Raw genomic sequence first — 24,592 nt, forward strand, 5'->3', positions numbered from 1 at the left:
CATGCGTGGCAAACTTTGCGGGGGGGTGTTCAGCAACTGCCAGGCAGGCGGGTGTATCCGGCCCTTGGCGTAGTTGTACAGAGCAGTTTTTGAGTCAGTGAAGATGTACTGTGCGTCTGATTGGGCAAGAGCTAGGGCGATGGCAGCCTCCTCTGCCTCCTCAGCTGTAGAGCCTGAAGGAAGGCGGTGAATCAGAGAATGAGGCAGAGTAGGGTTGTAGGCAACTGCTACAGCTTCCTGTGCTGTACAAGCAGCGTCTACCCAAATGGCATCCTGAGCTTGACCATAACTCTGGTGAAGGGCATTTGCGCGAGCTACGCGGCGAGCGATGTGATGCTGAGAATGCACATTGCGGGGCAGGGGTTTAACTACAAGAGAGGCATGAATGTGTCGAGGAATGGCTATAAGGGTTGGCTGATTAGAGGGTATGTTTATGCGAATGGAAGCGAGAATATGGCGGCCAGTGGCGCTCGCGGAAAGCCTTAAATACTGCGCTTGAAGATGTGCCTGAACTAGCTCAGAAAGCGTATTATGCATGCCCAGTTCAAGGAGTTTGGCTGTGCTTGTGCTGTTAGGAAGGTTCAGGGCTGCCTTAGTTGTGAGGCGGATCATGGCGTTAACGCGTTCAGTTTCTTAGCGGTTCAGCTTGAGCTATGGGGTGGCGTATAAAAGTCGGCTAAGCGTGAAAGCATGTACAACTTTCATGTTGTCCGCTTCGTCTAAACCCTTGTGCATGGAGGATACGCGGCGTAAAAGCTGCAACACGGATTGCGTGCAAACCTTGAGTGTTTTTAGGGTGTGGTCATTTCGTCCGGAATCCTGCAAGTAGAGGCCAAGGATACGCAGTGTGGGGGTGAGGGGGATAGCGGTTCCTTCTAAAGTGATTTCAATGGGCGAGTTAGCGGCTGATTTTGGACTCATGAGAAGGAGCGCGGATTTAGACGGGGAGCATTCGAGCCCAATAGATGACGCGTGAGCTGAGATGGTGTCGGCTGCTAATTAAGTTTCCTCTATATCCCCGTCAGAGCCACGAGTAGTCCATGTGGTAATATCATCGGCGTACAGGGTATGCTTTAGGTGTGGGATGAGATCGAGTTTGTGGGCTAAGGGGATAAGAGCAATATTAAAGAGAAAGGGGGAGAGGACCGCGCCTTGAGGAGTTCCGGCCTCGCCGAGCGTATAAGGGGCCGTGCTCAGGTTGTCAATGTGCAAGGAGGCAGTGCGCCCAGAGAGAAAGGCACGAACGTAGTTATAAGTTTTGGGGCCTACCTGCAGTGCCTGCAGTTGCCTTAAGATGGTGCATTCTGTGTCGCATTCTGTTAAATGCCTTAGTGAGGTCTACCACCAGGATAGCTTTAGTGAGGTGGGGTATGGTATCGTCAAGCACGTCGTGGGTAATTTGGAGCAGGGCATCCTGCGCAGAAAGATGCGCACGAAATCCAATCATACTGTGGGGGAAAAGGTGATTGTCTTCCATGTACGTCGTCAGGCGAGCAAGAATTATGTGCTCGAAGACCTTGGCAAGACAGGATGTCAATGAAATGGGGCGAATATTGTCGATGGTGATGGGTTTGTGAGGTTTGGGGATAAATATTATTTTGGCGTGCTTCCAGGAGGCAGGGAGGGTACCAGCTTCCCAACATTCGTTAAAGTAGTTCACTAGATCAGATATGCAAGCATCATCAAGATTGCAGATGGCAGCATTGGTAATTTGGTCTTGACCGGGTGCTGTATTGCGTACTTTCAGTAGGGCTGCACGAAATTCTGATTCTGTAATAAGGGCATCAAGCTGGGGTATGGGTGAACCTGTGTACTCAGGGTGTTTGCTTGGAAGACCAGGTGTAGTATAGATATATATTACCTGCGTAAGGAAGGCATCGGTGTCCTGCCGATGGTTAAGTGAGGCGGCGAAGGCTAAGACGCGTCTGGTGTTTAGATTGCGTGGGGTCTAGCATGAGGCGCAACAGGTGCCAAGCGCGGGTTGTAGAGAGATTGCCACGGAGGTCCTCACAGATGTCAATGAAATGGGGCGAAGTTAGCTTTGCAAAGGGTGGTGCTGTGCTGTTCTATTTGGGTTTGCAGCTGCGCGAGTTTTAGTTTCCTGTTGTGATTTTGAGTTTTCCACCTTTGCGTAAGTTATCATGAGCTTCCAGGAGATGGGCGAGCTTACTGTCGATAACGGGGATTTGCGGGGTTTTATCTAGCGTCTGGGCATGCTGGCGGATGTCCTCCTGCAACTGCCTAACCCAGGAGACAAAGTCGAAGGGGGCCTGTGTGGCCTCGCTTGCCTGAATTTGCGGAGCTGGTCCCACTTAACGCGCCTAACGTTAAATTTGCGACAAGGTCGTTGATAATTCACTAATATGCAAATTAGGTGGTGGTCACTACCCAGTGTGGTTTGCGTTCTTCCCCACTGCAGATCGGCGATATTTCTTCCAAGCGTGAGGTCTGGACTAGTGTCGGCAGTGAAACTGTTGCCAATATGAGTAGGCAGGCTAAAATCATTAAAAATGGTCAGTTGGAGTATAAGCGCTTCATTGTATAGAACTGTGCCCCTCTGGTAGGTGCGCCGATAGCCCCAGTCCACGTGAGCGCAATTAAAGTCGCCGATGATGAGTAGGGGTTTGATGCGGCCAGTCGAACGGCGGACTTGAGGAGAGGAGGGAGTAACTGAATCGACTGTCGTGGAAGAAGATAGCAGTTAAGAATGAACAGGGGGGATCGTGCAGGGTTCGGGGGTAAAATTTCAATGAAGGTGTGAGCGATAGGGGAAGTGATATCATGCTGCACGAAAGGCAGAGTTACGGACATATGTTATCATGCGAGGAACATCCGCTGAGTCTGATGGAATAACACAGTACCCTGGCAGTTGCCTTCAAACATTAGCATCCTGAATAGCGATAATGTCTGATGGTAACGAAGAATTGGCAATAATTTGCTGCAGGGGGTCGTGCTTTCGCCGAAAGCCCTTGCAGTTCCATTGGATAATTTGTAATGAATTAGGGCCCGTCGGAGGAGCCATGCTGTAAGGTGGAGGGGCGAAGGAGGGGTTGAGGAGGTGGGGCTGTGGGAAGAGAGCCTGTTGAGAGTCCAGAAGTAAGATGAGCTAAACGCTCTTCCACCTTAGCCATGATGCTGGAGCGGACATTATCCATAATACGGGTAATAATAGCTTCGATCATAATTTGACATTCTGCGGTGACTTGCGCCGTGATGCGCTCTGTGAACCTGGCTTCTCAGTTTTTGGCGAGATCCTGAGATTTCGCTTCTAAATCGGTTGGGCTGGGCTCTCATCAGGCACCCTTTTTTTCGGAGGAGGCTGGTCGGATAGGGTTGGCAAAGATGGGGGTGGTGAAATTTGAGGGAGAGTTGGGCTGGAGTTAGGGAGGGCTGCCCTGAGCTGTTTTACTTCTTCTCGCAGAGCCTTCACTTCCGAGTCTTGGGATGTCGTGCCGTTCGGCCTGGTGGCCCCCAAGGACCATGCAGACGTAGATGGGTAGGACTTGTCGAGCGGGGGAAAGTCCTCCTTGGTAAATAACTTTGTCTTCTGGAGCGGTGGGCTGTGTCGTTTGGCGGTGGGATTTCTCGCCTTGCACGATCCGGTGCCCGTGAGGTGCTGACCCCCACAGAGAATGCAGCCTGGGATACAGGAGGGAGCATCTTGCCGTTGATGCTTGTCTCCGCACCGTGAGCAGAGGCAACTTTTGGGGTGGGGGCACACGTCGTATCTGTGGCCCGGTCGGCGACAGTTCGTGCACGCATCTAGGCTTCCCTTTTACTGGGTGCACCTGTGCACTACACTCATGTAGCGTATGGTGTGAGGTACTGGTCCGTGCGCAAACGTGATCAATATGGAGAGGGTCCTACCCATTCTGCGGGCTGCGATGATATCAGCATCTGGGTTGCGGGTCTCGAGGTCCTGGAGCATCTGCTCCGAAGTTGCCTCCCAGTAGGCTTTCGAGATGACGCCGCGCACAGCAGAGGGCGGCGGTGCGATGTAGGCGGCGACTGGGAAGGTGGTCGTTTAGAGAACCAATTGCTTGAGCTGGACGAGATGTAGGGCGGTTGTCTCGTGAGCGGTAGCGACCGTGAAGGTGTTATTTGTAGGATGTATGCGGAGGTTAAGCTCTCCAAGATCCCTTCCAGCAGCGGTGACTTGCAGAGCGCGCATGAGTGGCTGCGCCATGGCTCCGTTCAAGGCGAGTCCTCCTCTTGGTCGGAAAACGACTCTTATGGTGCCAGGGGGGAGTAAAGGAAGTTTTTCACCTCGCTGCGCGACAGTATGTGCCGCGCGCAAATGTTTGTTGTTGAGCGCGGTAGGACGGCTTAAAAGACGCAGGGGCAGCGCCGACCGGAGCGCCGACTGCAGACGCGGTAGGCTTAGCGGAAACCGGGACAGATTCGGAGGGTACAACCTGCGTTTCTGGGCTTGGCTGTCCACATTTGTACGCACGGATTATCGGAGTCCATTCGCTGGGTTTGTACGTTGCTGGGTAGCTGTCTTCGCCTTCCGTTTGCACATCCATGGCTTTGGGTGCTGCCGGTGATAGGGCTAGCCTCTAGCGAAGCGAGACCCCGCGCGCCGGGGCGGTTGCCGAGAAGCAGATTTTCCAACGTCGCTGCGGTCCTGAAGATCTTGGTACTGAAGAATATCCGCAACGGGTTCAAGACGCTCACTCTTAGTAAGCGTTTGACATGTCTGGTGAGGCACTGGAGCGTTGTGCTCACACGAAAAGAAGGTATTGCCCGGAGCAGATGTGGGGCACGTCGTGCGTCTCTCCCCTTACTCATAAATAATGAAGGAACCATGGAAGTACGTTGTGCCTTGGGTGCGTATCAGAGGTGGTTCCATTCGCGTAATGCAGCTCCGCGATCCCGAAACTACCACTGAGACGCGACCGCGTGAGCGAACCAGGGCACCGGGCGGAGCACAGTTCGGCGAAAACGGAACCTTTGAACCACGCATGCCATTCCCCATGGCAACGCCACAGAGGTTCTTTTTCCGTGAATCAAACGGAAACGAACAAACAGCATTTTATTACGTCTTTTGATGCACTGAAGGTTCTTTTTTTTTTATTGCTGCTAGTTTGAATACTAGTGATTTATTCTAGGCAGACTCTCATACGTCATCGGGATCACTTCGAAAATGTCCCACTCGTGGCGCTCATCATGTGATACATTAGCTTAATTTCTCGGTAAGTAGGGCACTGCTGTTGATAATACTGCCGTTTTAGAAGTTGTCATACATTGAGGTTTCACTGTAGCATAAATTGTTATTTGCCTTTAGTGTCCCTTTAATTATTTGGAGAAGGTTTTATAGCGCCCAGTCGCAGTTTCGGTTTCACAGAGCGCCGAGGGAGGCGGGACCAAGAGTGGTGGCTAGGTAAACATAGCTGGCTGCGTGAGCACACAAAACCGCGTGCACATGAGCACCGCGTCGACAACTCTTTTCAACGAAGATTTCCCTGGGTGCTGCTACAATGCCCTCTGAGACGTTGTAAGTATGCGTGACCCCCCCCCCCCCCTCCCGATGCACTGCCGAGGCGAGGACATCAGCCGTTGCACTCCCGTGCAAGTCTCCCCTTCTTTCCGTTGAAAAGGTCTGCTAGGAGAGAGTGGGAGAGAACGCCCGCAACAATCGTGGCAACCAACGCAAACTCGTTACGCAGGTGGCAGTTGGTTGTTTACAAGAACACCAAAGGCGCGTTTCGCGTGGAGTGGCGCGACGCGCTCTTTAAACGTGATTTTAAATATGTTCTAGGCTACATTATCTGTTGATATTTCGTAGATGATGCGTGTGTGTCCGCACAAATCCATCCCACAGGTTATCTTGCCTTCCAAATTTGGTGTCAGTGCTCCTTTAACAAGGTCCACTTTGCTGAAAATTGTGCAGCCGCCGAGGCGCAACGTAAAATCCTGGATGTGAGGTAGGGGATAGCTGCCGTGGACAGTGTTGGCGTTCAACGCCCGACAGTCCCCACAAGGACGCCACTCACCAGGATCACGCTTTGGCACCAAATGCAGCGGGGAAGCCCAAGCGCTTGACGACGGGCGTATAATGCCGAGCTGCAGCATGTGGTCAAACTCCCGTTTAGCAATAGCTAGGCGGTCTCCAAACAGGCGGCGTGGTCGAGCGGCTGCCGGTGGACCCCGGGTGACGATGTGTTGTGTCACCGTATGTTTGGGCGGCTGAGTGAGGTTGCATGGTTTTGTTAACTCCGGGAAACTCGCCAAGAGTTTTTCGAACGGTGAGGAAGGTATCGGCATGCGGATGGCCATTGGAGCGATGTCGGACAGGACTCCCGAGACGGAGAGACGAGTCTGACCGTCTATGAGGCGGCGCCGCCGCACGCTGACGTCCAAATCGAAGTATGAGAGGAAGTCTGAGCCGATGATCGGTTGAACCACGTCTGCGATGACGAAAACCCACCGGAAAATGCGGCGAAGGCCGAAGTCGAGGGTGTGAGATCGGAGTCCGTACGACACTATAGACGAGGCGTTGGCAGCGCGAAGCACTCGCCCCTGTGACTTCGAACGATCAGCCTTAGTCGGGGGCACAACGCTGATTTCCGCGCCCGTATCTATAAGGAACCTGGCGCCCGATAGCTGGTCTGTGACCATGAAAAGGCGGCTGGAACGAGAAGTGAGGTCACACGCCACCGTCAGTGATCCCGGCAGGCGTTTCCCTGCCACTAACATGGAGGTGTTCACTTCGTGGCTCGGTGTCGGAAACGCCGGTGGTACCAGCAGCGAGGTGGAACGACTGAGACTACGTAGTAGTAGCGTGTCGTTATGAGGCAATGCGGTACAGGGAGAATTGCGCCTCGACCTGGTGGAACCAAACTTGCGGGTCCTGTGGCCAGAAAGATGGGAGACGCAGTTGCACGGCCGAGACGTCATGCAGAGGTGAGGCTTGTTCAGTTGAGGGTGCAATTGAGTCAGTTATTGCCTTCGTCCTAGGTCACCACTTGTAGGCTTATGTCGCAGGAGCGAAGGAAAGACACGTCTGAACGATAATCGATGCCAGCAAGGAACGTGAGCCGTGGCTTCACGTGCCACAGCCTAGCGCCTTCTTTATTTTTTTCTCTCGCCATCGCGCGCTCTCCTGTTTGCGCGCCACCAGAACGAGGGCGCTACAATGTCATCTTTACGGGAGATTCACGATTCGCTGTGTCCAAATATATGTTAATAACTTCAGTTACCACAATGGTTAAATCATGAACATGGGCGTTAGTCGTCGCGATGGAGACATGCCGCTAGGCGTCAACATGGCTGCATCCACGTGAAACGGTGCTATAGCTGCCAAACACGAATATACATTGTACAAGCATTGTACAAGGCACGTTTCACTTTCGTGTTATACCGATTCCTATGACGGAGGGATCAGCCATGTTTTTTTTCTGGGTTTCTTCGGCACGTGTCACTTTTGAACGTTCACAGCAGCAGTAAAAACAAAACGGCCACTTGGGACGTGCAGTATATTTGCAATCATTGAATGTTCTGGATGTTACGTAATAACAAATCAAGTACATTTCTGTAACCGCCATCACATGATCATCGTTCATGAATTGCTCAAATCCTGAAATCGCAAACGAGATACAAAGTTAGACGAGTATCTGTGTGCTTCGCTGGAAATGTCGTCGAAAGATGATAATCTCCTGCCGGTCGTACTGCATGAGCCCTGGTCTCATCCGCGGCTCATCCGCTCGGACGTTTCTTGGGCACGCTTGAGACGACGGGCGTCGGCACGCCGGCACTTCTCTTTTGCAATGTGGTAGTCGGTCTTTTTCCCTGTGTTGTCTGGGCATGTCTTGTAGAGTGGGTTGAAAAAAGGAGAAGGCGCGTGTTTACAATGAGTTACATAAACATGAAGGGTGGCAAAAAAGAAAGGCGAAGGGGTGAGTGATTGAGGAGCAGGTAAACAAAGAACAAATAGGTGTTTATGCGGTTACAGAAACATACCTTAGGAACTTGGAAGAGCCGCCACATATTGGCAATTATCTTTGGCAAGGGTACAACAGGATCAAATCAAAAAAGAAAGGTGGGAGTGTTGAAATGCTTAATCATCGCGGAGCGAAATAGAATAGAGTGAAAGAAACTTATTCAGAGCATCTCTGGGTTTCGGGCAGAGTAGGTGGAAAGAAAACGTGGATAAGGATAGCTTACTTCTGGGTGGGTAATAACTTCACAGAAAAGAATCAGGACCTAGTCAATTGCATAAGCACGGATATTAAAGGGGCCCTGCAGCACTTTCCCATGCAGCCGTGGAATGGCTTGAATAATGGAGTTTTTTGCCTAACAAATCGACCGCCGCAAAAATTTTTACAATCTCTCTGGTACGAGCGGAGTTTCACAGATTGGTAGCACACTACCATTGCAGTTTCTCTCGTCCCTACGAGCGCGATGGAACCTATGCAGGCAGCGACGGCACGCGGGAAAGAAGCTGCGTCGCGTCGAGACCTTTAGCACGTTTTCTGTTGTTTTTTCTTTGAACGCGCGGCTTAATTTCAGTGTGATAGCGAGTACATGCGCAGGCATGTGGCGACCTCTCACGGTGGTCTCGGTAACTATGCAACTCACGATGCTGAAATCGTCCAATGACCGTGAGTTTACGTATATGGCGCAGTCATTTGAGTATATGGCATAATTTGTAGAAAGAATAGGGAACGAATCCTAGCTGACCTTGAAAATTAATTGTAAATTCCAGGCTGCGTGCTGCGCTATAACATTTGGCTTGCGGGCTCTCAGGGGCCGCTAATACCGATTGGCAGCGTTTTATGACCTTTCTGAAAAGCAGTTGCAGGGCCCCTTTAAGGAATTTCGTAACGGGACCAAAATCATCCTACTAGGTGGCATGAACGCCCATATACATGAGCGTGACCGATATTCAGACACCCATGGGAATATATTGCTAGATCTCTGCGAGCAACATAGTCTCGAGATTGTTAACACGAGGCCTAAATGTGAAGGTCAGATCACGTGGGAACATTGATTATTGTCTCATACCTGAAGGAATTTATGACAAACTGAGAGAAATGAGAACAGACGAGGAAGGGATTAACAGCTTGGGTCGGGATCACATACGCATAATATTACAAATGGGACATAAAACTAGAAATGACAGCATAGTATCAAAGTTTGCCAGCTCGTATTTAAATGGCAAAAAATAACAAATATAGTCACAAGAGTCGATGAAGAAGTAGGCAGAATACCAGGCAAGGACTGGGAGTATAGTTACGTTTAATGACGAAAGAGATAGGGAAAGAGAAGAAAACTATTCGTTGGAAAGGAAAGAGAGTTAGTGGAACAAGGAAATCTGGAAATCGATTGAGAAGCATCACGGGAGCATAGACAGGCGAAAAAAGAGTCGGTCGCAGGGCGAAGTCAACAAAATAGGGAAATATATTTAGAGATGAAATCAATTAAAAGTATAATAAACTTAATCTACAAAGGCAAGGCAGTAAGGAATAACATTCGCTCGTATAAACCGCTAACCATTACATCGGTAATTACATGAAGTCTAGATGAATGAATGAATGAATTGTACAGATATTGGTCGAGGCCAAAATTAAAGGTGAAAGTGAACGCTGGGAGACAGATATTCCCGAAAAAAAGAAGGCCGCGCCCAGGGTATTATGGAGCCACAGCAAAGCGCTAGGCAGGAAGTCTGTCAGAATGCAACAACATATTATAGATGAAAGAGGAAATCAATTGGAGCGCCAGGTTACACCCGAAAGGTAACGGCCGATTCGTTTAAAAAGAGCGTCCAGGGGATTTCCGCGTTGAGTAAAAGTGTGGCGGAGAGAGAAAGCGACGAAGAGCTAGTACTTGAGAATTTCAACTGGAAAAAGGCCGAAGGAAAAATTCCAAAGTGCACGACCCCGGGTTTAGATGGGGTTTCCGCCAGCCTCGTTAACGAACTAGGACACATCACTAAAGAATCACTGTTGAAAACCGTAGAAAAACGCTTAAGGACAGGCAAATACCGCACAGTTAGAGAAAAAGTATAATGAACTTGATCTACAAAGGCAAGGAAAAAAGTGATAGCATTCGCGCGTATAGACCGCTAACCATTACATCGGTAATATACAGATTGGAAATGCAGGCAGTAAAATTTAAAAAAATAGAAACGTGGGTACTGTATACAACTTTTAGGGGAGACAGGGATGTCCTGTGTCCCCGCTGTTATTCATGCTGTACATGGTGAGTATAGAAAAAGCTGTAGAAGGTAGCAACATTGGTTTTATTCTGTCGCACAAACAGGGCTTTCGTGATGATTGAGCAGAAGCTTCCAGGTTTACTTTATGCTGACGATATTGTTTTATTGCGGATAGTCAAGATGATATACAGTGGCTGGTGGACATATTCGGAAGGAAAGGTGAAGCTCTAGGACTAGGATTTAGTGAACAAAATGTGGACTGATGGTATTCAATGATCTCAATGATGAGGCAGTGTCAGTACAAGGCTACAAAATACCGAGGGTAAGCGAATACAAGTTTGAAAGTTTGAAAGCTTATTTAACATAAGACATGTATTGAAAAAACACACTTTTGGGACCCAACAAATTTGTTAAAGGGTTCCTACCAAAGTTATCTCTAGTAAAAAACATTTATAGCAGCTGTTAACGTTGTTCGAAGATTCCAGTTCAAAGACTGTTTTTCGTGTACATCAAAGGTCAAGCAAACACCATTGACCAAGCACCGAATCGTTGTTGAAGATAACACGAGACCGATCCGACAAAATCCCTACCGTGTGGCTCCGAAAGAACGCGAGGAGATTCAAAAGCAAGTGCAGACGATGCTCCAGGATGACGTCATACAGCCTTCTAAAAGTCCTTGGGCATCCCCCGTGGTTTTGGTTAAAAAGAAAGACGGCAGCTTGCGCTTCTGCATAGATTACCGCAATGTGAACCGAGTCACGAAGAAAGACATCTACCCGCTGCCATGCATAGACGATTCTCTGGATAGACTGCAGCATGCACGCTATTTCTCATCAATGGACCTTCAAAGCGGCTGTGCGCAGACACGGGTCGACGAGCGCGATCGTGAGAAAACTGCATTCGTGACGCCCGACGGTCTTTATGAATTTAAAGCGCTTCCATTCGGGTTATGCTCAGCGCCAGCCACTTTTCAGCGTTTAATGGACACCGTGTTATCAGGCCTGAAATAGCAAACAGGCGTGGTATATCTAGACCACGTTATTGTCTTCTGAGCTACATTTTAAGAACATCTGAGCCGGTTATTCAACGTTCTCCAAGCTAAACGTTCGGCTGGCCTGACGTTAAAACCAGAAAAATGCCATTTTGGTTTCAGTGAGCTTTGCTTCCTGGGCCACGTCGTAAGTCACGAGGGTGTTCGCGCTGACCCAGACAAAGTAGACGCCGTTGCAAACTTTCCTGCACCACACGACAAAAAAGCAGTGAGACGCTTCTTAGAACTATGTGTCTATTACCGACGATTCATCGCGGACTTTTCGTCTATAGCGGCACCTTTGACACGACTGACACGAGAGGATGTTGCCTTTGTTTGGGGCAAAAAGCAACAAATGACATTCAACGATTTACGTCAACACCTCCAAACACCTCCAGTTCTTGCGCACTTTAACCAGGAAGCGTCAACAGCACTTCACCGACGCCTGCAATGTAGGCCTGGGCGCCTTACTGGTCAGTGGCAAGACGGCATTGAAAAAGTGATAGCCTACGCCAGCAGAGCTATCTCTCTCGAACGGAGGAGAACTACTCGACTGCCGAGAAGGAGTGTCTCGCCGTGGTGTGGGCAGTTATCAAATTTCGTCCATATTTGTACGGCCGCTCATACAAGGTCGTCAGCGATCAGTGCTAGGCAGTATCGAAGATACATGTACCTTAGATACTATCTTAGATACTCTTTGGTTATCTTGTATCTGTATCACGATACGTCTCGCAAAACGTGTGTCAGTATCTGTATTTCCGATACATTGAAGAATGTATCGTGTATCTTAGGATACACGATACTGCGATCGCAAGCCACGGTGCGAAATAATGAACGTTTGTTGAACCCGGCTTCTCAAGCTAATACTGCTCCCACTAAGCCACCAGATTAAAAATAAAGACAGTGACATTATTTTATCTTTCCGCCAGAGTTTTCCAGCAAGGGCAAGCGATGAGCTCTGAGCGTCCCTATTGAGGGAGCAGAGTCACGTGGTGGCGCTCGCGTCGTCTCGTCAGACAAATGCGCGAACCTCTACACCCAGTCGACCTTTTGTTTTCGCGATTTCTTTTTTCTCGTTAGTTGTGTCAGTGCTATGACGCTTGGCTCTTAGCCGCTGTCATGTACCGCGTACTCCAATGCGTGCGGTGTATTTTGCACAAATTCTAATGCCGCTGTAGTGTCGTTATCGAAGTTTCTCTTGCGTTGTGCTTCGTTGCGAAGTCTGAAGAACGCAAGAAAAGGGGCTGCTTTGCGTCTCGTGGCTTTCACACATTGGCGATTTGAAGGACCTCGTCGATGCAAGTTTGACTCAAATGCAATGAGATTGACTTATATGCAAGCAAGATTTGAACAGCTATAGCACCACCGTTACCGATGCTGAATCTATCAGAACAAGCATTCACTTAACAGAAGCTATCTTGGCGTACGTCTCTTTTTCTTTTATTCAGTGAGTTTTCAAATTCATAACTTGATTGTTAGCACAAGTACTTTCTAGCTGTCGTTTTCCGTCTCACACATTACCTATGTCTCCGTATTATTTGTTTTTTTTTCGGGTCTGCTTTCGCCAATATGTCTTTACGTGCTGGCAAGGTAAGCTCTCTGCTTTGTTTCTTACTTTTAGTTTCCTGTATCATTTCTGCTACTGTTTACAGGCTTATACTCCATTTGAGTTTACTGCTATGTCAAGACGACCGGGAGAAGAAATATATAATAATCTGCGCGTCCTTGGAGTATACAGTAATAAAAATTCTGCTTACTGCTCAGTAAAATAGCGAAAGTGAGTTTAATGACAATAACGTGAAATATTAGGAGCAGTCTCAAATATGTTAGCAAAGAGATTGGAGAAACATTGTTATATAAAATGATCCGTTGTTCTAATGAGCGTCTCAGCGAGCCGGTTTATGCTATTTTACATAGGAATTGAATTTTCTGTGGTGTTACCTTGAATGCCTAATTGTCATAGCCGTTAGGGGCTACCCGCCACGATGGTCTAGTGGTTATGGTGCGTGACTGCTGACCAGTAGGTCACGCCGGCGGCATTTCGATGCCCGTGTGTTTATATTTATGTTTTAGAACACCACGTGGTCGAAATACCTGGAGCCCTCCACTACGGCGTCTATCATTATCATATGTTTTTAGGACATAAAACGCAACAATTATTATTAGCTCTTAGGGTCGACGCCTGTACCGTGCTTCTATACTTATTCACTGTGTTTGATACGGAACCGCTTTTCTATTTTACTTAGGTATAGCTCTTTTCTTTTTTAGACTTCCCTAAATATTTGTGCTGTTACTAATCATCAAGTAATCGAAGCTCTAAATGGCAATATAGTGTGAAAAGCGGCGGTGTCTTGCGGCGTTTTCTGCAACTATAGAGTACGCCTGACATGTTTTCTATACTGCAGGTGTTCTCTCATAGAAGAAAAATTGTGAAAAGATCGCGCTTACTGAGTACGTCGCTAAGGAACGCTTTTCGCCAGCAGATAAGTAGAACATACATTAAAGTCATTCCAGTTTTATGTCATCTACGTAAACACGGTGCATCGCAAATAATGTCGCTAACAGCGTTCTTGCTGATGTATATCTGTCCGGTGATCGGGTATTGCAAAAACCGTGATACGTTTAAGGGCAAGGTAGAACTCCACAGCGGTATTTGCACCATTGTGCGGAGGCTTCTTATTGAAGTTCCAGTGATTAGATGGCAACCCGCTAGCTGGTCGGCAAGCAGAGAATCTACTCCACCCAATTACAACAGCGACAGGCAAACACCGCTATCAGCGAAGTGTATAAAGAGCTGTCATTTAAAAGCAGCTGAAGCAACCCCAATAAGTTGTTCCGAACGAAAGTAATATACTTTCAAAAAGAAATACGAAACTTTTTAGATACTAACACACACATATCATTCAAACGAAGCGATATTGGTCGTAGGTAATTATTTTTTTTATTTATTTATTTATTTATTTATTTATTTATTTATTTATACAGTATTATATCTTCGTCTAACCAGGGGCGAGACCGGCAGGCAGCACACGATGGCTAAGTGCAACACATGTTTATTCGGTCACACACCCAACTGTCTAACAACCAGGAAGGAAAAAGGGGCGGTTGCTTATATACATGCTCGAGCCACTATCACACCGAGCGTTGACGTCACGAAGCCCAACAGTCCGAGTCCAGGTCACCGCTGATAGCGAAGCGCGTCTGCGTCAGCACCACGATGCACCAAACACGATAACACAACACTCCTCTCCCCTCACGAGGTTTCGTCTCACGGCACGTAACGGTCTGGCGGTCGCCTCAACCGGGTAGAACGTCGAAGCTACGGTGTTGATTGTCCCGAGGGGTCGCCGTTATGGGGACCACTGTCGAGCGTCGGACCGCTGTCGTGTAGAAGGCCCGGAGACGGCTCGGTAGAAGACCCTGCCGATTCAGCTGCTGGTGACGTCAAGTTCGATGCTGGTTGGTCCTGATCGTTGAGCCGAGTAGGCGTGCTGGTCGAGGTGGGCTCTCTAGTGTCCCTGAAGAGCGGACCCTTGTTTTCCACTCTCGGCCCGTCCCGTACGGTTCCCGCCGCCTTAAGCCAGCTCCGGTTCTCCTGAAATGTACGCAGTCGCAGGTTATCAGCGTGAACGTATCGGTCCTCGTCTCCGACGCGAACAATGTACGTGCATGCGCTGCACCGCTGAGCAATTGTACCCAACAGCCATTTGTCGTCGTCCGGGCGGAGTCCTTTTACCAAAACCTGGTCGCCTTCCGAAAAGTCTCTCCATGGCCCTCGTTTCTGGTCTGCGTGGAGCTTCGCCTGCTCCCCCTTTTCGCGCATGCGTTGTTCCATGTCCGGGTGCAGCAGACTCAGCCTGGTTCTTGGCTGCCATGACAAGAAGATCTGGGCCGGGGTCTCACCAGTGGTGCTGGACGGGGTGTTGCGATAACTGAAGAGAAATTGGTCTATGCTATGTTGCATGGACTTCTTGTCTCCTTTCTTTCTTCGTCTAGTATCTGTTTAAACAAGTCCTTCTTGACGGTCTGAACGCACCGTTCGGCGCTACCATTCGAAACTGGGTGATAGGGAGGAGATTTGGAATGACGAATTCCATTCCTGCTCAGGAATGTTGCGAAGTGCTGCGATGTGAATTGGGGCCCGTTGTCGGTCACGATCTCCTCTGGTAGTCCGTAGGCCGCAAAAACACCTCGCAACTTCTCTACTGTCTTTTCACTTGTTGTTGTTGTCATGACAAACACCTCAACCCACTTCGAATGAGCGTCCATTAGGACCAAAAAGAAATGCTGGTCCCTTTGCGCAAAATCTAGATGAACTCGCTGCCATCTACGCGTTGGCCAGCCCCATGACATTAGTGGCACTCTAGCTGCCGCATTCTGTGACAACTGACAAGTGATGCACTCTTTGACCGCTTGCTCTATGTCTAGCGTTAAGCGAGGCCACCAGACATGACTCCTTGCCAGCATTTTCATTCGAGTCATCCTGGGTGACCTTCGTGCAGCATTTCTAGAACCTTCTGTCGCAACGAAGCTGGTATACCACGCGATTGCCCCATGTTACGCACTCTTGGTCTACCGACAGTTCGTTACGGCGAACGAAGTATGGTGAAAGATCGTCGTCCGACACATGCGCAGGCCACCCGTTCTGCGTAAAAAACAACACTTTGGACAGCAATCGATCTTTACGCGTTTCCGATCTGATTTCCCTTGCCGACAATGGAGCCTCGTCTAGCACCGAAAAGAAATAACGCCCTCCGACTCCTCTGCTTTGTCTCGGAGCGGTAGCCGTAAAAGGGCATCGGCATTTGGATTTCGCTTGCCTTTCGGTAGACCCATCGGTAGTCATACGCTGCAAGAATTAAGGCCCACCGCTGTATCCGTGCTGCTGCCATTGTAGGGATTGGCTTGCCATGCCCGAAAATTCCAACAAGGGGCTGGTGATCTGAATAAACGGAAAATTTTCGACCAAACAAAAATTTGTGGAACTTCTTTAGACCGAAAATAACTGCAAGAGCCTCTTCTCCAGGTGGGCGTAGCCCTGCTCTGCCTGACTTAGTGTCCTCGAAGCGAACGCTATCGGTCTTTCGACCCCCGCGATTTTATGAAATAAGATCGCCCCTAGTCCATATGCCGAGGCGTCGCACACCATACCAAGTTCCTGATCCGGATTGTAGTATGTTAGTACTCTGGGATGCATAAGCCAATCCTTAGATCTCTTAAAGGTATCCGCCACCCTGTCCGTCCATTGCCACTTAACATTTTCGCCCAACAACTCATACAATGGTTTCAGCTCTGCTGACATGTTCGGAACGAATTTGCCATAAAATTGAGCATGCCCAAGTATGCTCGAAGCTCCTGTTGTTCTTGGGTGTCGGCGCGTCTTTGATAGCGCGCACCTTATCATCGGATGGCCGAATGCCATTTGCGTCCAGCACGTGACCCAGATACGCCACCGATGTTTCGAAAAACTTGCACTTTTCTTTGCGCAATTTAATGCCTCGTTTCTTGAACCTTGTCAGCACGCTTTCCACCTTTTCCCAACACTCCTCAAAACTTTCCCCGGCAATCAACACATCATCGAGGTAGCAGGCGACTTTATCTAGGCCTCCTAGAACATCGTCCATGACTGCCTGGAATATCGAGGGTGCACTGGTTATCCCATACGGTAGGCGCGTAAGCTTAAACAGCCCCATGTGCGTATTTATCGTGAGCAAAGACTGCGAGTCAGGGTGCAACTGCAGCTGCTGATACGCGGTTGAAAGGTCAAGCACAGTGAAATATTTGCACCCATGCAAGGCTACAAACAAATCTTCCATGACTGGCAGCGGATGATGATCGGTGCGCAAGCAGGGTTTCACCGTCATTCTGTAGTCTCCGCAAATCCTGACCGTGTTGTCTCCTTTTGGAACCACCACCAGCGGCGTGGCCCAGTCGCTTTTTAGGACGGGAACAATCACCCCTGCGTTCTGCCAGGCCCTCAATTGTTGGGAAACGGGATCTCGGAGTGCGAAGGGCACCGGTTCGAGGTTTACAAAGACCGGTGTTGTGCCCTCCTTCAGCAACAAGCTTACTGACATCCGTTATCTGTCAGAGCTCTGGTTCAAACACTTCCGAGAACCTTTCAGGCAAGCTAGCTACTCGATCGATCCCCACCCCATCCACACTCAAACCAATCCAATTTAGAGATTCCAACCAGTCTCGCCCTAGCAACGCAGTCTCACTCTTTTGCAACGTACGGCAACGATCAGAGGCAGCGTCGCTGTCTGGTTGTTGTGCTCTACCGGCATCATCAGCTTGCCCAGAAACGTTAACGGCGTTCCCCATAGGCTTTTAGCTTATGCTACACGGCAACAACGGTCGCCCGGCCCAGTGTCGCTGATAGAGAGTCTCGGGGACGATAGAAACAGACGCGCCCGTATCTATCTGCATCGGCACATTACGACCCCCGACCCGTACGTTTACAGTATAGTTTCGGACACTCTCGTTACACGAAAATACATTCTGTAGCAAAATATTGTCCTCACCACTACTGTCCTCCGCATAGTGTGCTGTGCTGGCGGACGATCGGCACGCTCTTGCCAAGTGGCCCACTCGTTTGCAGGCGCGGCAGCGGTATTTCCTGAACGGGCACCTTTCGTCGGTGTGGGAGGTGGCTCCGCAGCGGTAGCAAGCCCAACCGCTTGTTTCTTTCGCTGGTCTGGGTTCCCTGTAGTCTCCACGCGGCTGTCCCTTGAACTCAGAGCTGGTCGTTGTACGGCGTGGACACCCAGTTCTTGCCCCTCCGGCTGGAATTTCTTCGTCTCGGAACGGGCTAGTTCAATACTTCGGGCTAGTTCGCACGCCTCTGCAAACGTCAGTGTGGCCCTCTTCAGAAGCTCTGCTTGCGTTGTCTCGTCTTTCAGCCCGGCAACGAAACGGTCCCGCAAAGCTTCATCCAAAAATGCCACGAAATTGCAGGAGGCAGCCAGACTCTTCAATTCCAACGCAAAGCCCGCCACCGGTTCTGTGTCCTGCTGAATCCGGCGGTTGAATCGGAAGCGTTCCGCTATGACCATGGGTTCCGGAGCATAATGCTTCTTGAGGGCTTGAATTAGTTGCGCATATTCTTTCTCCTCGGGCTTCGCGGGAGCTAGTAGATTTTTAAGCGTGCGATAGGTTTTCTTCCCCATAGCGGTAACCAACACCGAAACCTTGAGGTCGTCGCTCACCTGGGTCGCCCGAAGGAAGTGCTCGAACCGCTCAATGTACGATTCGAAATCCTCGTCTCCGTCCTCGAGGAAGGGTTCGAACTTGCCAGCCGCTGCCATGTTGAAGTCTTCCGCTCCCAAAAGTGCCTGGCGTCTGTCGGCCGTGCGGATTCACCAGGATCCCATCTTCGTCGCCACTATTATATCTTCGTCTAACCAGGGGCGAGACCGGCAGGCAGCACACGATGGCTAAGTGCAACACATGTTTATTCGGTCACACACCCAACTGTCTAACAACCAGGAAGGAAAAAGGGGCGGTTGCTTATATACATGCTCGAGCCACTATCACACCGAGCGTTGACGTCACGAAGCCCAACAGTCCGAGTCCAGGTCACCGCTGATAGCGAAGCGCGTCTGCGTCAGCACCACGATGCACAAACACGATAACACAACATACAGATACTTCACGGTTCCAATGCCTGGAACATTGTGTGTGTGTGGGGGGGGGGGGGGGGGGGTGACAGTATTAAACAAGCACTAAGTAATGGTACAAGACATAGAAAATTTGGTATTTACAATATAGCAAATTGAATTGACAATATTACATCACAAGACATGAAAAGATACACAGCAAAGTACACTAGCGTAATGACAAGATATATATACACATTTATATATACGCAAATGAAGCACAATGCAGAAATATATTTTATACAAGAATAAAACGTGGAAAATGTGATAGAGTGAGAACTAGTACTAGTACACCTGTATGATAGAATGAATTCTGTTTGCGAAGCCCTAGTAAGAGGGAAAACTATGCGGAAAAAAATAAAGTCAGTTTGTTTCTAAAAGTTCACGTATGTTTACAATGGTGTCGAGTAGCCCATTCCAAATTTTTATTCCCCGAGGCAAGGCAGAGTTACTGAATGCGTGCGTTCGGCCTGACAGACATTGAATGCACATGCTGTTATTTACGCGGCTCGATGAGCGATGTGGTCTTACAAAAGGCAATGTGGTTTGACGGTTGCAGTATATTGTTTTGTGTAGTAAGCAGATTAGAGCAATATCTCTACGAGTCTGAAGGAGTGGAAGTGAAAGAGAGTGCTTAATTTTCGTTATGCTAGATAGTCTGTTGTAGTCACGGGCAATGAAGCGAGCTGCGCGATTCTGAATAGCTTCAATAGATTTGATTAGATAATCTTGATGGGGAGACCAGATGGCTGATGCATATTCAAGCTGAGGGCGTACGAAGGCTTGATAGGCGAGCTTGCCGGTTGTCGAAGGTGTGTTGTAAAGATTACGTTTTAGGTAGCCTAATGTTTGCGATGCTTTAGCAGTTATTTTATCTATGTGCGTGGACCACGATAGGTTGTGTGAAATGAATACCAAGGGACTTGTAGCAAGTCGTAGTTAAGAGAGCGTCATTGTTAAGAGAATATGTAAACATGGAAATAGAGTGCTTGCGTCCAAAAGTCGTGATTTTGCATTTGTTAGTGTTTAGACTCATAAGCCATTGATCACACCAGTGCATTATACGGTCGAGGTCACGTTGTAGTGCGCTATGGTCACTGACTGTGTGAATTTTTTTATAGAGCACACAGTCGTCGGCAAACAATCTGATTTGCGATGTTATCTGGGATGGCAAGTCGTTAATGAATATGAGAAATAACAGAGGGCCCAAGACGCCCCCCTGAGGTACGCCGGATGAAACGTCAGTAATTGAAGATGAGGTGCCGTCCATGACTGTGAACTGTTTACGAAATGACAAGAAGTTACGGAGCCAGGAGACTGTTAAGTAGTCTATGTTTAGTGATGAAAGCTTTTCTATGAGGCGACAATGGGCGACACGATCAAATGCTTTTGAAAAATCTATGAATATGCAGTCTGTCTGCAAATTATCATCAGCGTATCGGAATAGGTCGTTAGAAAATTCTAAAAGTTGCGTTTCGCATGAGAACCGCTTTCTAAACCCATGCTGGTTTTCGAAAAAGAAATTATTTGATTCCAAATGACTGGCTACGTTGGAGACAGTGATGTGTTCAAGTAGTTTACCGGGGACGCTGGTTAGTGATATCGGTCGATAGTTACATACGTTGTTTTTATCTCCTGATTTGTGAACTGGTATGACTTTGCCAATTTTCCAATCGTATGGAATTTCACCTGTGGTTAAAGACTGCCGGAAAATGTGAGCGAGAATTATACTTGACGGGATTACCATCACTTTAAGAATTTTGGAGTTAATGCCGTCCGCACCAGATGAGGCGGATATTTTTAATTTGTTGATTAATGTCGCTATTCCCTCAGATGTAACATTTATAGGGGTCATGTACTCGTAGCTAACTTGTGGGGAAGGAGGCATGTTGAAGTAGTTTTCCTTTGTGAATACAGATGTAAAATAGTCATTGAAGACAGTTGCAAAGTCTTTGTGTGGAATTGCACTACCATCATCGTCGGCAAGTGAGATGTGACATGACTTTTTCGAAGGTGAAATTGTTTTCCAGAACTTGGCAGGATTATTTTTTATTAATGATTGAAGGTCATGTGATAAAAATGTAGTTTTTGCTCTGCGTACAGCGCTCATATACTCTTTTTCAGAGGCTTTGTGTCGTGCCTTGACCACTTGTAAACCTGAGTTCTTGGCTAATTTATACAGACGTAGCTTTTTATTTTTGAGTGAGCGGAGTGACTTGGTGAACCATGGTTTTGATGTTAACACGGATAGAAATGCGCGGTACGTGGTCAAGCATGAGTTGGTGTACTTTATCTTTGAATAGTGCCCAGTTTTCATGAACTGATCTCAATGAAAAGGAAGGGAGGAAATCGTCACAGAAATGTTGCATGCCTCTGTTAACAGCGTCAACGTCAGCTTTCTTGTAATTAAGTATTAGTTTAGGCGTAGAATTACGTGAGAAATGTGAATTCTCAATTGCTGCATGAAGGAGGGCATGATCACTGAAACCATCTTCACAAGAAATAGGACCAACTCTTTCTTGGGTAGACGTTAGAATGAGATCCAGAATGTTGTTTCCGCGGGTAGGTTGGTTAACAAGTTGGAGAAAAGAAAAGTCGAGTGCGAGTTGAAGGAAATCATTAGGAGAACCTGTTTCGGAAGTCAAGTTAGGCCAGTCTGTCTGAGGAAAATTGAAATCCGCAAACAACAATGTGTCTGATTTTGGGTATTTCGTCTTAATGGCAGTTATGTTGTCATGTAGTCCTTGAGTAAAATCTCTGGGAGAATCGGGCGGGCGGTAACAGACGCCGAAAATAGTGCTGGATGAGCGCGATGTGATTGCAACCAATAGAATCTCAAGCGGGCTACAATTGTCGACTAGGAAAGAACGGACGTCCTTACTAACGGCAATTAAAACACCGCCCCCTCTTTTACCCATCCTATCTTTCCTGTATATATTAAAATGGCTGCTATCAGATAGAACTTTATCATCACAGATACCTGGATGTGGCCACGTTTCTGTGAGCAAAAGGACGTCGCAGGAGCTATCGTCCAGGTACGAACAAAGCTGGGTGCGTTTTGGCAAAAGGCTGCGTGTGTTGGTAATAGTTACCGATAAATGAGAACTAGAGGCACCTTTGTTAGCTGACTGCTTGGGGTTATCGGCAACACGTGTTCTTGATCTGGTTGTTAGCTATCTAGAAGATTATTTTACCGTGTCAGAACTAGGATCGTAAAAACAAACTATGTTGTCGATGCGCAGTCTGTCAATGTTAACTTTGTAGGGTGTTTAGTGCTACATTAGTGCATCGGTGTTTAGTGCTACATTACCCTATATACAGATATATAATAACAAATTTCCGAATGTATCGAAGTATTTTAAGACACATTTGGAATGTATCGTATCGGAATGCAATCAGCGTTGTGGTATCTTGTATCTGTATCTCAAATACTTCTTGCCTGAGTATCTTGTATCGTATCGCGATACAATTTCAAAGTGTATTTGCCCAGCCCTGTCAGCGATCACCACTCCCTCTGCAGGCTCACTAACCTGAAAGTCCCGTCTGGCCGTTGGGCGCGCTGGAGCCTTCGGCTTCAAGAATTTGACATGACCATAACTTATAAATCAGGAAAGAGGCGTAGTGACGCCGACTGCCTCTCGCGGTTGCCCGTCGAGCCTACCGCTATTGATGACGGATCCATGGACGCTGCATTCATGGGAGTCGTCAAAACTACCACTATTTCACAAGAGCAGCGTGGTGACCTAGAGCTGCTTCCGCTCATCGATTTCTTGGAAGAACAACGTAAAGACGTGCCGCGAATTTTTGCCAGAGGACTGCCGTCTTTTTGTTCACGGAACAACGTTCTCTACAAGAAGGACTTTTCTCCAACTGGCAGCGCGCACTTTCGTGCCTTCATCACTGCGAAAATCAATTCTGGAAGCCTGCCATGCATGCTACAGCCACTTCCTGTCATCTAGGTTACACCCGAACATTGCCCCGACTGCGACGCAAGTACTACTGGCCAAAAGTACCTGCTGCTGTAAAACATCACGTCCAGACTTGTGCTGACTGCCAAAAACGTAAAGCTCCCCCCCCCTCCCCCCAGTAAGCCAGCAGGCCTATTACATTCTGTTGAAGTACCAGGAAGGCCATTCGCCCAAATTGGAATGGATTTCGTGGGCCCATTCACAACTTCTGCCGCAGGGAACCGATGGATCATTGTCCCCACTGATTACCTGTCTCGCTACGCGGAGACTTAAAGCTATGCAGAGGGGCACATCAGCAGAATCGGCTCACTTCTTCATAGAAAACGTCGTCCTTCGGCACGGCACCCCTACAGTGGTCATCACAGACACAGGAACTGCCTTCACGGCATAACTTTTGGAGTCGGTTCTCAGGCTCAGCGGTACAGCTCACCGGAGAACAACTGCGTACCATCCCCAAACAAACGGACTAACGGAGCACGTTAATAAGACCCTCGCAGACATGCTCTGCATGTACATCGACACGGAACATAAAAACTGGGACGTAATCTTGCCTTACGTGACGTTCGCCTATAATACCACTCGACAGGAAACTACTGGAATGACACCGTTCAATTTAATCTATGGTCGCGAAGTCACGACAACGTTGGACGCTATGCTGCCGCACGAGGGTGACGACATTCATACCGACACCGAAGAATTTACTCCGCGCGCCGAGGAAGCCAGACAACTTGCCCGCGTACGCATTTGTCATCAGCAAAAGACGCGAAACGGTACGACCTACGACACAAATTGTGTTACCTATGCACAAGGCGGCGAGGTGTGGGTCTGGATCCCAATACGTCGACGCGGACTTACTGAAAAACTGCTGACACGATACTTTGGGCCATACAGAGTCATCTGACGCTTGAACTCCGTGAACTACGACGTCGTTCCCGACAGTGATTGCAGTTCCAGTCGCCGGAAGCATTCACCCGAAGTCGTGCATGTCGTGCGGATGAAACCGTACCTGTCCAGCTAACTCTGGTTGGGTTCCACTAGATATGTGTGCGCTTTTCTAAGTACAGCGCCTACGATGCGCATCGGGACCATTCCTCTTTCGGAGGAAGGCAAATGCCACGTGCGTGCAACGTGAAAGACGAAGACGACAGCGCAAAGGCTCATACTCTGTATACAGGAGGCAGAAAGAAGAAAGAAGGAGAACTCGCTTGCGCGCGGTATTAAAAAGACCAACCTGCTGCTCTTCTCTCGATATTGGCGTTGCCACCTCTCTCTTGACATCGCGACATTATACACATTGTAATAAGATCGAACAGAAATGTCGGAATGAAGTACAGCAAACAAGGACAGTACAAAAGAAAGTTTCAGACAAATTACAAATTTTTTCAGCTATGCTTAACAGTTAAACGCATCTTAGGAGTATGGGTAAATGAGGGTGGTAAGTTCATGAAGGTACAGGAAAAAGCCTCGGCAGCAAAGGGAAAGAGGAATCCTGCAATAATGAAGCACAGGGCGTTACGAGGTACGAGGTGCTTCGAGGTCTGTAGAAAGGTGTAATAGTTCCAGGGTTTACACTTGAGAATTCAGGGATGTGCATGATGTCAGAGATGATATGAGAAATGGATGTGAATCAAAGGACTGTGGTACGCCTCGCGTAGGGCGCTCAACGGAAGACATAAAAAGAAGCTGTAAAGGTCAATATGGCATGGGCAAGTTTGGAGGTGAAGGAAGCTCAGTGCAATATGAGCATCGAAGAGGGGCTAAGCAATATGAATGAATG

The sequence above is a fragment of the Rhipicephalus sanguineus genome, chromosome 5, assembly GCF_013339695.2.
Source record: "Rhipicephalus sanguineus isolate Rsan-2018 chromosome 5, BIME_Rsan_1.4, whole genome shotgun sequence".
NCBI classification, from domain to species: domain Eukaryota; kingdom Metazoa; phylum Arthropoda; class Arachnida; order Ixodida; family Ixodidae; genus Rhipicephalus; species Rhipicephalus sanguineus.